Source organism: Lissotriton helveticus, chromosome 11 (assembly GCF_964261635.1).
Source record: "Lissotriton helveticus chromosome 11, aLisHel1.1, whole genome shotgun sequence".
NCBI classification, from domain to species: Eukaryota; Metazoa; Chordata; class Amphibia; order Caudata; family Salamandridae; genus Lissotriton; species Lissotriton helveticus.
The window spans coordinates 920,280,288-920,293,309 of record NC_136072.1 but is presented as its reverse complement, the minus strand read 5'-3'; the positions used below and the strand labels follow the sequence as shown (position 1 = coordinate 920,293,309).

The window sequence follows — 13,022 nt, the reverse complement described above, 5'->3', positions numbered from 1 at the left end:
CAAAGCGCAAGTGGTTCCAGTGCCAATGCAAATAGCATCTGCAATAATGGACATCCTTTGTCGGGTGCCCCAATAAAGCATAAACAAAATACAGGGGTCACCCATATAACCCATAGGCTTTTGGGTATATAACAAGGAAAAAACAACAATGTAAAGCATAAAGGCTCTCGAAATGTTGCCATTGACGCTAAGTCGTGCCATCGGGTCGGTATACAGTAGACGTATCCATTGCTGTATATTAGGGCCGAGCCCAACTTTATCCAGGACAGCAAATAGGTACGCCCATTCAATACTGTCGAACGCCATCTTCGTGTCGAGCGACAGAAGAGCAGCTGGTATATCCGTGCATTTCTGAGTCATCTGCATCACGCGGCTTAAATTGAGCCTAGTGCTTCTGTGTGGCATGGAGTCAGATTAATCTGGATGTATTAGGGACTGAATAACCGACACAAACTATGAGGAACAATGTAATTCCACCACATCTAGATCTGCCACTAATTGTGCAGAGTTCCTTGGGGACATGCCGTTAGATACGCTAAGCGAGGAAGAAAAGGAAGCGCAGGAGGCAGACCTCAGCGCTCAGAGATTTGCAGTCCAGGAAGGTGTGGGGGCGAATGTCCTTTTGATAGAATTATATAAAGGAATTACTGAAAAGATAGCCCCATGTGTGCTAGCCATGTTTCATGAGGCGAGGAAGTAGGGCTGCCTACCATTGGACCTGAGGACAGCCATGATTGTAGTCCCCCTTAAAAAAGGCAAACCAATAGTGGACTACAGTTCGGTTAAGCCTATATCCCTACTCAATGTTGAAGTGAAGGTGTTGGCAAAAGTATTGGCGTCCAGCCTGCGTACAGTCATAACATCAATTATACATCCGGACCAGTCTGCTTTATGCCACATAGGAGCACCCGTCTGAACCTCTGCCCTTTATATGGTGCGCTGTCAGTTATTGGACGCCCAAGTGCAGATTCGGCAGCATCAATGTCATTGGACGCAGAATGGCATTTGGTAGTGTTGAATGAGATTATGCATTTGCTGTCCTGACGATGTTTGGTTTTGGCCCCAAATTCTGTGCCTGGGTCGGACACTTGTATCGGGAGCCTTTGGCGAGTGTGCGAGTTAATGGAGTGATCTTTGGTGTTTTTCCATTGCAGAAAAGCACAGGACAGTGTTGTCCCCTCTCTCCCATGATTTTTGCCTCGGCATTGGAGCTGCTTGCCGCATGGATTTGGCAAGACCCGCTGTTGCAGGGGGTACAAAGTATAGGTGACTGGGAGGAATGCACATCTCTGTATGCGGATGATATCATATTATTTTTGATGAAGCAGACTTCCTCCATTCATAGGGTACTGCACATCTTTGACCTGTTAGGCAGTTATTCAGGCTATCGTATTACCTGGTCAAAGTCACTGGTCTTTCCCCAGGTGGGGGACTGGGTGGAGATCCTCTGGTCACCGATTGTGCGAGTGGATTTTCGGTATTTAGGGTATACAAATAACTCAGGACCCAAAGGAATTCTTAAGTGCTAATCTCCTTCCCCTATTGGAGAGACTAAGATGTAATATCAGGCACTGGAGCACATTACCACTGTCCCTTATGGGTAGAGCGTCCTTGTATAAAATGATGACGCTTCTGCACTTCCTGTATGTGCTTCAGAGCACTCCATATAGGGTCCCCAGAGAGTACTTTAAAAAAAATCGAATGCAAAGTTCATAAGTTCATGTGACATAAGTTGTTGTGGCAAGGAGGGGCATCCGTATAGCACTCCCTAAGCTTCAGAGGGAGTTTATGATGGTAGACTGGCAATTCCAAATATTACTAAGTACTACTGGGCAAACTAACTGGTAGTGATAAATGACTTGGTTTTCGCGGATCATCTGGAACCGGCATATAATTTAGATAGATAGGCAATGGGACGTGGTGGCCATGAACAACTCCTATACCGTGGGGGGAGGGAAGGGGGGCCCAGGGCTTGGCAGGGTGACCCACAAATATGGCACCATTGTGGCACAGAAATTTACTGTGTGAGGCAGACGGTCTGACAAGCTTCACTAAAGGGAGCTTTTAGGTATAGAGCAGTGTTTCCCAAACTGTGGTCCGCGGACCCCCAGGGGTCCCTGACACTTTCCCAGGGGGTCCGCAGGCAGCAGTTTAAAAAGCACTGCACTTGTATGATTAGCAGTTTTCGAGCAACAATAAAAGTGTCAAGATGACCCCAGTGATTAATGTACCTGCTGGAGAGAGGTGAGAGTTTTGTCCTGTAGCAGCTTTGAGTTATCTAATGTAGCACAGAGGGTTAATATGCCTATTGCAAAGAACGTGTACCAGGCATTTTAAATAACAGTATTTTATGTGCATAGGTGAGTGGGTCACTGCTTTTGTCACAAAGATTATTTTGTTACTGTGCAGTACATAAGTGACAACCTTAATCTAGCACAATGACCTATAAACTGTCTTCAAAGAGCTGCTTGCAAACTGCATGGTGCAAGTTAGTAACGTATGATTTTTCCCTGTCTTTTATTATCCCGATGCTGCTAAAAAGGTTTATTATGGTGGAAATAAATTTTTGTTGTTAAAGTCAATGCTAACCACTGTCTTATGTTCTGAATCCCGAGGAGTTTTTTGTGCTTCTCCAGACCAAGCACTCTTTAAAAATGCCTACCAGTATAAATGACATGTGAATCCTACACCTTGTAGTCCTCTTTGCCTTACGGAACATTTTATATGCACTGATTTACACTTATGATCAATTGTCTCTATATGTGTGTGATGTAAAGTGCTCTTGCATCCTACAATGGTATGGGAGATGCTATAAAACAAATTAAATACAAGTGACGGAGGGGCTTTGAAGAGAAGGGAGGCACTGTTGGAAGGTGATTATAAGGGAATAATTGAAGAACCACAACAAAGATTGTCCTATCCTGGTGCATAGTAAGGTCTTCATTTATTATTCGTTAAAAGCTAATACAATTCAATATATAATTAAAAATGTGTTGTCAATTGCACCATTGTTTCCTACATTTCAGGGGGGGAGAGCCTCCCAAGGCCCCCTTTGTAGTGGTCAGGCACACTCACTGCACTTGGGATGCACCATATGGGGACTGGTCTGAAAACATTTGCCAGGGCTGCTTTGGGTTTCCAATCTGGCCCTGGCAGGAGTGGGAGCCTCGTACTGCGAAATAAAACCACTGAGATGCAGCACCAACCTTCCTATTAAAATGTTTCTTTTTTTAAATTCTTTCAATATAAAATACTAAGGGGGATATTTACACAAAAGAAGTGGTGGAGCGTGTCGTTAGCCTCTGTGGCTTAATGACACGCTCTGCCACTTCAGAAACGCAGGCCTGCACCATATTTACAAGAATATGGTGCAGCCCTACATTTCAGCCTGTGCTGGTGCTACACTTAGCAGTGTAGCTCCAACGCAGGCACCCTTGCACCACAGTGCAAGGGTGTCTGTGTGAAGGGGAAGATTGTTTATGTAAAGGATGGTTCCCCTTTCTGCACATAAACAATCTTAAAATGCGGTTTTGTCACTTGTATGTGTGCTGCTTAATGCAGCACACATGGAAGTTACAAAATGCATTAAAAATAAATCTTTTTATTAACAATGCTCATGAGACCATTCAGTACAAAACAATATCTACATAGCATGTTAAGAAATAACACAAGGATTGACAAGAAAATAAACGTTGGGGAGAAGCAAGGACATTTTCTAAAGATTGTTTGTGTGCAGGAAGGGTCACCTTCTGAAAATTAACAATCCAAGGCGTTTTGCTTTATCCATGTGTGCTGCACAAGGCAGCACACATGGAAAAAGCAAAAACGAGGAGAAATAAAGCATTCCTCCTCGTTTCGTCAAGTTAAGACCTGGTTTTCCCGGGTCTTAATGTTGACGCTGCCTCCTATTTACGCTGCCCTTGTAAATAGGGACAGCATCAAAATCAATGGGTTTTGCGATGGAACGCCCACGGCAAAACACAATACCCACCCCTTTCACGCTAAGCATTGCGCGAAAGGGGGCCTTATTTACAAGGCAGCGTTAAGCCATGTTAAGTGGCTTACCGCTGCCTTGTAAATAAGGTGAAGCCGCTATCGACACGGGAACATCGCAAAAAGTGATGTTTCCATGGTGATAGGGGCTTGTACATATGCCACTAAAATCCTAAGTAATTTGAGTATTTGTTTTGTGTGCATACATATGTTTTTAAATTTTTTTATTACTGTTAAAACGTATTAGATTTAGATTGCTCGGGGGGTCCCCTGCTCCCAGTGGTGACTCAATGGGGTCCTCAGGAGTCAAAAGTTTGGGAACCACTGGTATAGAGCATTGAGGGGACATATGGCGTAATCAGGTCTTCTGGCATTTGATTCTCTAAGCCAAGAATTTAAGCTTCAAGACTCTGAAAGGTACAGATATGTGGTTCTCACTGGATCTCAGTTCACTTGATAGAACCACTCGAACTGCACGAATCTGTCCGTTCTCGGTACTTGGGCCTATTTTTGTTCCTCTGCAGGCTCAAATACATTTCACTCAGTTTCATTAGCACTTTCTGATGCATATAGTGAAATATTCCACCCAGCTCTAGCTAGAAACCCTGTATTGCCTATCCTTAGGTTAACCTACTCTTCCTTTGTTTTCCCAGCAGCTTTGGTGACGTACAGCCTTCGCCCAGGCATATGCAACATATTTTGAGCTCAGGGTACAGTGGGTGCCAGTTTAAGTGCATTGAGCCTCATGTCTGCTAGTGACTTCCTCATAGAAGCTATTATGAGTACAGGATATCTTGTAAGTGATCCCGTACCATGTAGGAATAACTATTTAGAGGTAAGTATCTCTCAAAAAAGGTGTCACAGGTAGAGCCTTCAGTACTGTAAGTACACCCGCGTTCATCTTTGATCTGTTACCCATGGCAAAACAGAAGCTGATAGAGCGAGAAAATGCAGCAATGCCACACACTTTTTCTGTTCCTAGGCGTATCAATCGGGGACACAAACATATCCCTTGCAACCTGTGTTTTTGGACATTTCCAACGTGTGACACCCTACGGGTTTACACCAGTGTCTGAATGAGAGGTTCACAGGGAAATGCAGCGCCTGCAGACTAATGCCCCTTATTCATTAACGCATTTCCCCATAGAGACCGAATGGGTAAACCCCTTTAATGCATCTGTCCTCAATTCTGTAAGGAAACTAAAAATATGCAGTCTTTCAGACACATACACTTGTCCTGTTCTTTTGCAATGTGAGAATTCCTCAGCGCTCTTCCAAAGTTCTTAGAACCTAGCCTCTGATACCCCACACAGAAAAATGGGTTGCACGGGATAACAATTATATTCAGGTTGAAATAATTTAAACTGCGTAATCATTGGAGGGGAACCTGTTGTCACAATCACACAGTGGGGCCCAGTGCTGCAGCTCCACGAATATATAACTCATAGGCATGAAACACCAGAACAGCTATTCCTGTTAGACTCACTTCACTTTCATAGTAACTCATGCAAACCATTGTGAAGGTTTACTCCGTACAGTGTCTGCTAACCACACACAACCAGCCACCAACAGAACCACGGACACTATGACATGATGGTTCTTGCAGTTCAATTACAGCTAGTGCTGTACAAATCTAAATACCACGACAGCACGATCTGATGTGTTTGCAGTCCAGTGAACAGTACTCTGCCAACCTCCGTACCCGCAGTGCGGTGTGGCGGCGGTGGTGAGGGTGAGGGCGGCGGGCAGTGCTTTCCTCCTTCGCTCCGGCTTACATTCAGATGCAGACAGTTTCTTCGATCCAGCCTGTCCTAGGGCCATGTATTCCCCTCCACTCTATTTATTACCCGTGCTGGGCCGTTTATCTCTTAATTAACATACATACAATGGCCTGACTTATTCTCCTTCCAGGCCGTGTCTGTCATCGGCGTATATGTGTCCCAGAGATTGCACTAATTCACTCTCCACCGCTTCGGGAGCCTCCTCCGACCCGCCCTCGGCGTCTCTTTCTCTCTCTCTCTTTCTCAAACACACGCATGGACACAGATACAGCAGGAAGCTTTATAGGTTTTTCACACACACATATACAGCAATAATGCATGCCACCCAGGGCTTTAAGTGGGATGAAAAAACGGGGGCGGGGGGGGGGGGGGGGCTCTCAAGGGGCGTGGCCAATGTAATTAAGGGCGTGGCTTAAAAACAAATACGCTAAAAATTTGTTCTTAGCATAGTGTGTCGCCCGACTTGCATTTTACTGTTTCTGTCATTGCATCCAGCACTTTGCCGGGGCCGGTTTTAGTTCCCAGTCCGGCCCTGCTCCCAACGAGTGTGGCACTCAGTCGTTGAGGGGATACGGCAGCATTACGCCTCCTTGCATCATCTTATACCTCATTTACTGCTCGGATCCCCCCAAAAAAGCCTTTCTAAACCTTTCCCTCTGACTCTTCCCACTACACCTCCCTTTTACTCATTCCAAGCTCCAAAACAAAACAAATAAGATTTCTAAATCCTTTCCTCTTCCATCCCTCCACTATCCATTTCAATCCAAATAACAGACTAACATATCCACCACTCAAATTAATTTCATTTTTCACTATACTAATTCACAACTAATCCTTTATTGGTTCTGGAGTAGCATGCTACTCGCCAAAAAAAGTGCTTCAACACCCCATCAGGGGTAGCAAGCGCTATACAAATGCTAACCTTTCTCCCTTTTCTATCCCTACACTATCCTTCTTAATCCAAAAAACTGACTAATATATCCACTACTCAAATTACTTTCATATTTCACTATACTAATTCACCACTAATCCTTTATAGGTTCCGGAGTAGCTTGCTACTCACCTAAAAATTGCTTTGACGCCCCGTCAGGGGTAGGTCATACTATATAAATGCAATTACAATATAATAAAAATTAGAGTGAAGTCAAAATGGCCAGATTGATTTTATTCACCCAAACACTTTAGCGGCACTTCACTGAGTTTGAAAGTGAAGCGCTACTTTTGTTTTCTCGTCTTTCTTTGAACAACATTGTTTTCCATGGGTGGAGAAGTGCACCATAACTGGAGGTACTGACTCGGATGGGGGCATCATGTTCGCAAATATATTATTTTTCTAAAATCACATGCTGCCTCCTTCCTGGCCTCCAGCAATTTTCCGCAACAATAAAAATGTACTCATAACTCTGGTGATTAATGTTCTTCCTAGAGAGGGATGGAGTTTTGTCAAATGAAAGATAAAATCCATGGACAGCCACCTTAGCTTCAGAAAACTACTCAAGAATTGACTCTTCCTCACATAACCACCATAAGCAAACAGAAATATACAGCATATCCCTCTGTACAAAAGCATTTATTTGTACTATAGATATATAACTATATATGCATATTGCTTTCTATAAACGTGTAGAATAATTGTTTGTCATTCATGTTTGAATGGCTCTTGTGGAAAAAGGGAGACATGCTGATGACAGAACTCCATAGCTCAGAGACAAATGGCGTGTGATTCCACTTTTAAGCGTATTTGGGACATTCTGTGATTGGAAACGAATCCCACTTTGTGAATGTATTTTAATGTCAATAGCTCATTAAACCTTAAAGACATGTGTATCCGTTGGTTGAATTAAATAACATAATAAGTTGCAACTAGGTAGTGAAATGCCAAACTAACACTAAAAATTAGAATGATTTGCTCTTTCTGGCCACACCTCTGACTCCGCCCACTGACCCAAGCCTCAGGTTATTCCCACCCCCTGATCTCCGCCCCCAGTTCCCCTACTTTTTTTCCCCCACTTCGAACACTGATTGCATCCAGACATATGACACAACAAGTAACATCCTACCTACAAGAAGTCAGGACTATTGCCTTTGTCAATGGTTGTTAGTTGCATAAGATAAATAAGCTGCAACTATGGCTCGTTGTATATAATATAGAAAAAGCTTCCACTTAAAGCCCTGGTGACACCACTACAATGTTGCTGCTCCTGAGTTTTCAAAAAGAGAATGGAAATCCAGAAAGAAAATGACTCTCTTTAAAGGATTTCCCTTCCCCAACAATGCTCACCTGGCATGATGTCATGCCGTAACTTCTCCACTATTGAGAAGTGATCAGTGTGAGCTGCACACATCGATGTGCCTGCAGTCACGGCAGTCTGGGAATAAACAGACCGCCTGTGCCAGGGCTCAAAACAGAGCCCGATAGAGACCCGTTTCAAGGCCCCCTTTAACACCTTGCATGCTGATGGCGAGCTCAGCTCGTCATGAGGCACGGTGCTCCTGTGCCCATAGCGAGCTGAGCTCGTCATGAGCCGTGGAACACTCACACGCGGGGATAATTCCCCTGCTGTGCTGAATGTTCCACGAGAACGGGTGCGGCCGTGATGAGCTCAGCTCGTCATGAGCACAGGAGCACTGTGCATCATGACGAGCTGAGCTCGTCATGAGCATGGGGGCGCTGTGCGCGCCCCTCCGCCCCCAGCACAGCGGGGGAATTACCCTCGCAGCGAAGGGGTTAAAAAACTGCTGGTGCTCAGACCCGGTGAGACCCGGCCCACCTAAAGCCCTGCTGTCACCTGTGAACACCGACATGCAATAGTATGTTGAAGAAGTCATAGTGTGTTAATAAAAAGGCCTGACAGACATCATTGCAGAGAGACTTGTTATCTCAGTAATGTGTAGGTGTATCATTCTGCATAATGCCAATCTCTGCACGTGCCCCACTGACTCTAACCCTGACGATTACACATTTGTAATGTGACAATGGGAAGAAAATCCTCAAGTCCCGTACCTGTACAGTCAGGGCCGGCTTTAGGGAGGTGCAACGGGAGCAGCAGCACCTGGCGCTAACATTGGGGGAGGGCACTCTGTTTAAAAATGTAAAACCAAAGGGGATGATGGACGGAGTGTTGAGCATTGCAAGCACTCACCCCCAGTCAACTGATCTGGGTTTAATCCATCATCATTCTTTAGCTCACTCCGCCATCCCAGTTCAGACACAGCCACATGCAAATCAGTCTTACCCTGTGCCTCATGGGAACAGTCCAGCCCGAACTGCCAAGCCATGTCTTCCCTGGACCGGAAATACGCATCCTGGGACCAGTTTCTGGCTAATCAGCCGTCATCAGCCAGGCTAGCTTGAATCCAGTGGCAAAGTGAGCAAAGGACCCACGTCTGGGCATACCCTGCCAACTTAGGGCGAAGAAAGCAAAACCAAAGGGGATGATGGATGGAGTGTTGAACATTCCAGGCACTCACCCCCAGTCAACTGATCTGGGTTTAATCCATCATCATTCTTTATCTCACTCTGCCACCCTAGTTCAGACATGGCCATATGCAAATCAGTCTGACCCTGTGCCTCATAGGAACAGTGCAGCCCTAACTGCCAAGCCATGTCTTCCCTGGACCGAAACAAGCTTCCTGGGACTGGTATCTGGCTAATCAGCCGTCATCAGCCAGGCTAGCTTGAATCCAGTGTCAAAGTGAGCATGGGACCCACGTCAGCGCTCCGTCAATCATCTCCTTGTGTTTGCTTTGTTTAAAAATGTCATGGGTTTAAAAGCAGGTGCTCCAGAGTTCCTTGCTGTGTCGAGCAGTCAGCACATGCTGACTTATGCTGGTTCGTATTTTAATTGAGCACTACAGTTATACTTGTTTAACTTTCTAGTTATTCTTCAATGCTCTTGTATGTCATAATTAAATATACATTTACTTGCTATATTACTAATTGAAGTTGAGCTGTAATTCTAATTATTTATCTATCTATCTGCATCTATCTATCTATCTATCTATCTATCTATCTATCTATCTATCTATCTATCTATCTATCTATCTATCTATCTATCTATCTATCTATCGTTGCACATTTCTTTATCTCTCCTTTTACCCCTCTCTATCTGTTTGAAAACAGAAAAAGAATTAACATAAACAAGAAGCTGGCAGCGAATTCCAGACTGATTGTCTCTTTTAGATTTGATGTTAGCCAAGATCTTTTGATAATACAAAAATTATGTGTATAACTTAGTTAAAGGGGTCAATTAGTCTGTTGTTATGTCATTCACATTTATCGTCCTCCCACTCGAGCATGCATCATAAGGCAGTGGGTTACCCCACTTCAGCCATTGGTTGACTTTCTGTGTTTATACAGAATGCAACCCTTTCACAGGGAGTAAATCCCCACACAAAGTAATTCCCTCAGTGCCAGGGACTTCCATAGTTATGTGTACATGTTTAGACCCAGAAAATATTTTGGGCTTTAGCCGATGTTTTTTTCAGATTGAAGAGGGCCCAGCAGTTTTCCCAATAATGAAGGTTTGCAAAAACCATGAAAGAGGAAAATAAGAAATGGCAAAGCCAAAAGGTTGGAGGCTAAAGCTAGACCTATTGGCTTTGCCAATGTTTATTTCTATGGGAATGTGTTGCAGTACCTCTGAGTGGCCATGTGTGGTGTTGGACTTACTCCAATGCTGGGCTAGAGTACATTTATGATTGTTTTGGGCCCTTTTTTAGCTGTAGGAACTTTAATAGTGCAGTTGGTGAAGCAATAGGCTTACTCTTTTATGTGTGAGTGTTCCCTAAACCCTGCATTACACATCCATACGATCTTACATACCTCTCTCTCTAATCACCTCTCATTTAGTAGTAAGTATTCCCTATTTTCTAGCCATTCCCCCAGATTCCTCCTACATGTACTTCTAAAACATATATCTACTTTTGTCAAAATTTCCGCAACCGGGGCAGAGGTCTCTGCAAAGAAAGGATCAGAGAGATGGAGGAAGAAGTCTGCACATGTAGATTTGTGAGTAGCATTTTGTTGTACTTGAGTAGTAATACTGTTTTACAACTAGACATACTACAAAGTACAGTTTGTGAATGGGCACCAGGGAGTTCAGAAACCTCATGCACTTGTCACTCATTTTGGACACTTCCCAGCACAATTTACGTGATCACCTTAACAGATTACCTCAGTACCACTCTCCAACAGTGTCCCTCATCTCTCCCTAGCCCTTTACTTACATTCATGTCATTTGTTTTATAGTGCTAATGTTAGACCTGTCAGCCTTAAAGTGGTCTTACCTTAAACTTTTTGCCTTCCCCCCACCTCTTTTTACTGATCTCGTTTTGGCTTGCCTTGGGACTCTGCCCACTTTACCACTGAAAAGCCGTGCTAAGGTGCTTGTTCCTTCTCCTTTAACCATGGTAGAACTGGTTTAAACTCATTTGGCCTATTTAACTTACTTGTAAATCCCTTTTAAAGTGGTACTACTATGCACTGGCAGTGCCTGCAAATTAAATGCTACTAAGTGGGCCTTCAGCGGTACAAAAGGGGGTGGTGATGGACGGAGCATCTGAATCAATCAAACACTCACACCCAGTCAAAAGATCTGGGTTTAATCCATCACCGTTCTTTAGCCCACTCTGCCACCCCAGTTCAGACATGGCTATATGCATATATTGGCAGTTCGGGCTGGACTGTTCCCATGAGGCACAGGGTCAGACTGATTTGCATATAGCCATGTCTGAACTGGGGTGGCAGAGTGGGCTAAAGAACGGTGATGGATCAAACCCAGATCTTTTGACTGGGTGTGAGTGTTTGATTGGTTCTGATGCTCCGTCCATCACCACCCCTTTTTGTACCACTAAGTGGGACTTCAGCAATTAGTGTGCCACCCACTTAAGTAGCCCTTTAAATATGTCTCAGGCCTTTCATTGCATCCAGTGTGTGCAGTTGTAGGCTGCCATTTAGACTTGGCACAATAAAACTTTTTGCCAGGACTTATCCTTCCTTTTTAATTCATATGTCAATCCTAAGGTAGGCCCTGAACAGCACAGAGGGCAGGGTGCTGTATATTTAAAAAGTAGGACGCGTACCTTTAGGTTTTACATGTCTTGGTAGTGAAGAACTCTTAAATTCACTACTGTATGGCCTGCCTCCCCATAGGATAACATTTGAGTTACCTTATTACATTTAATAAGCTATAACTACCAAATTGGAGCTGGTAAGCATTTCATGTTTGGTGTCTTTGGAATTGTAATGAAAATACCTCTCTTGTGGTAAAGTCAAATTGTAAATTACAATTTTGAAAATGCCACTTTTAAAAATGTGCCATTTTCCTGCCTTAGCCAGTTAGTGCCTGCAGCATGTCTCTGGCTTACATAACTAAATGTAGATGACATTTTGGCTTTATGTATTCCTCCCAGGCAGCCACACAGAAGAGAGGGCTTAGGTGTGCCTGGATGGCCCTCACTGGCAGGATGGGAGGTTGAAGCCCTACTTACACTTGAATAGGCTGTGTGATGCCTCTAAACAAAAGTGCACTTCAAATGGAAACCCGGAGAAGCTACTGCCACTTCAAAGGAGGCACCTGGTATGAATATTGGACTTCAGACACCAACTCTTTAGTACACCTCTGGGCCTGTGTACTCTGCCAGGAAGAAGGAGTGCTGTGCTACTGAAAGGATTGCCTCTCTGCTGGACTGCTGTCTCGCTGTCCTGCTGTGCTGACCTGCTTGCTGCAGCCCTCTTATTTGGTGAGAAGGACTGGACCTGCATCCGTTGAACACAGGACCCTACAGTGACTCCAAGGGCTGGTTGGCTGGCCTCCAGACTAGTGCCTCCGGGACAGTCTCCAACAACCTTGAGCCTAGCACGTGGACGCTGCCATCTGTGAGTCGTACACTGCCAGGTGGTGCCACCCCAGTACTGGACTTTTGTAAGTGGGCCTGAAGTGTTCTGCTAGCCCATCTGTGGATCCAGCGGAATTGACACATCTCCTCTGCTGCGTGGCGCAACCCTGAGCAGAACCTGTGCATCGTTTCTACTGCGAGGATTCTCCCAGCAGAAGGACTCCACTTCAACCTTGCAGCCCTCATGGGAACTGCCTTGGCGCAACCTATCTCCGACGCAGGCCCTTGCATCACAAGTCTCTTGTCAGCGACAGCCTCAACGTCAACGCAGGTTCTCATATTGCAGCTTTGCAGCTCTATGGGATGTTACATAAGATAATGAGAATTACAAGGTGTGGGATTTACATG

The 13,022-nt window shown here is 44.6% G+C and overlaps 1 protein-coding gene across 1 annotated transcript in view; it reads right to left on the bottom strand.

The window, feature by feature from the left end:
• The window catches only part of CABP7 (calcium binding protein 7), an 828,431-nt gene that overhangs the window by 724,879 nt on the left and 90,530 nt on the right, over positions 1-13,022 (bottom strand). The gene's annotated exons all lie outside the window — the stretch shown is intronic.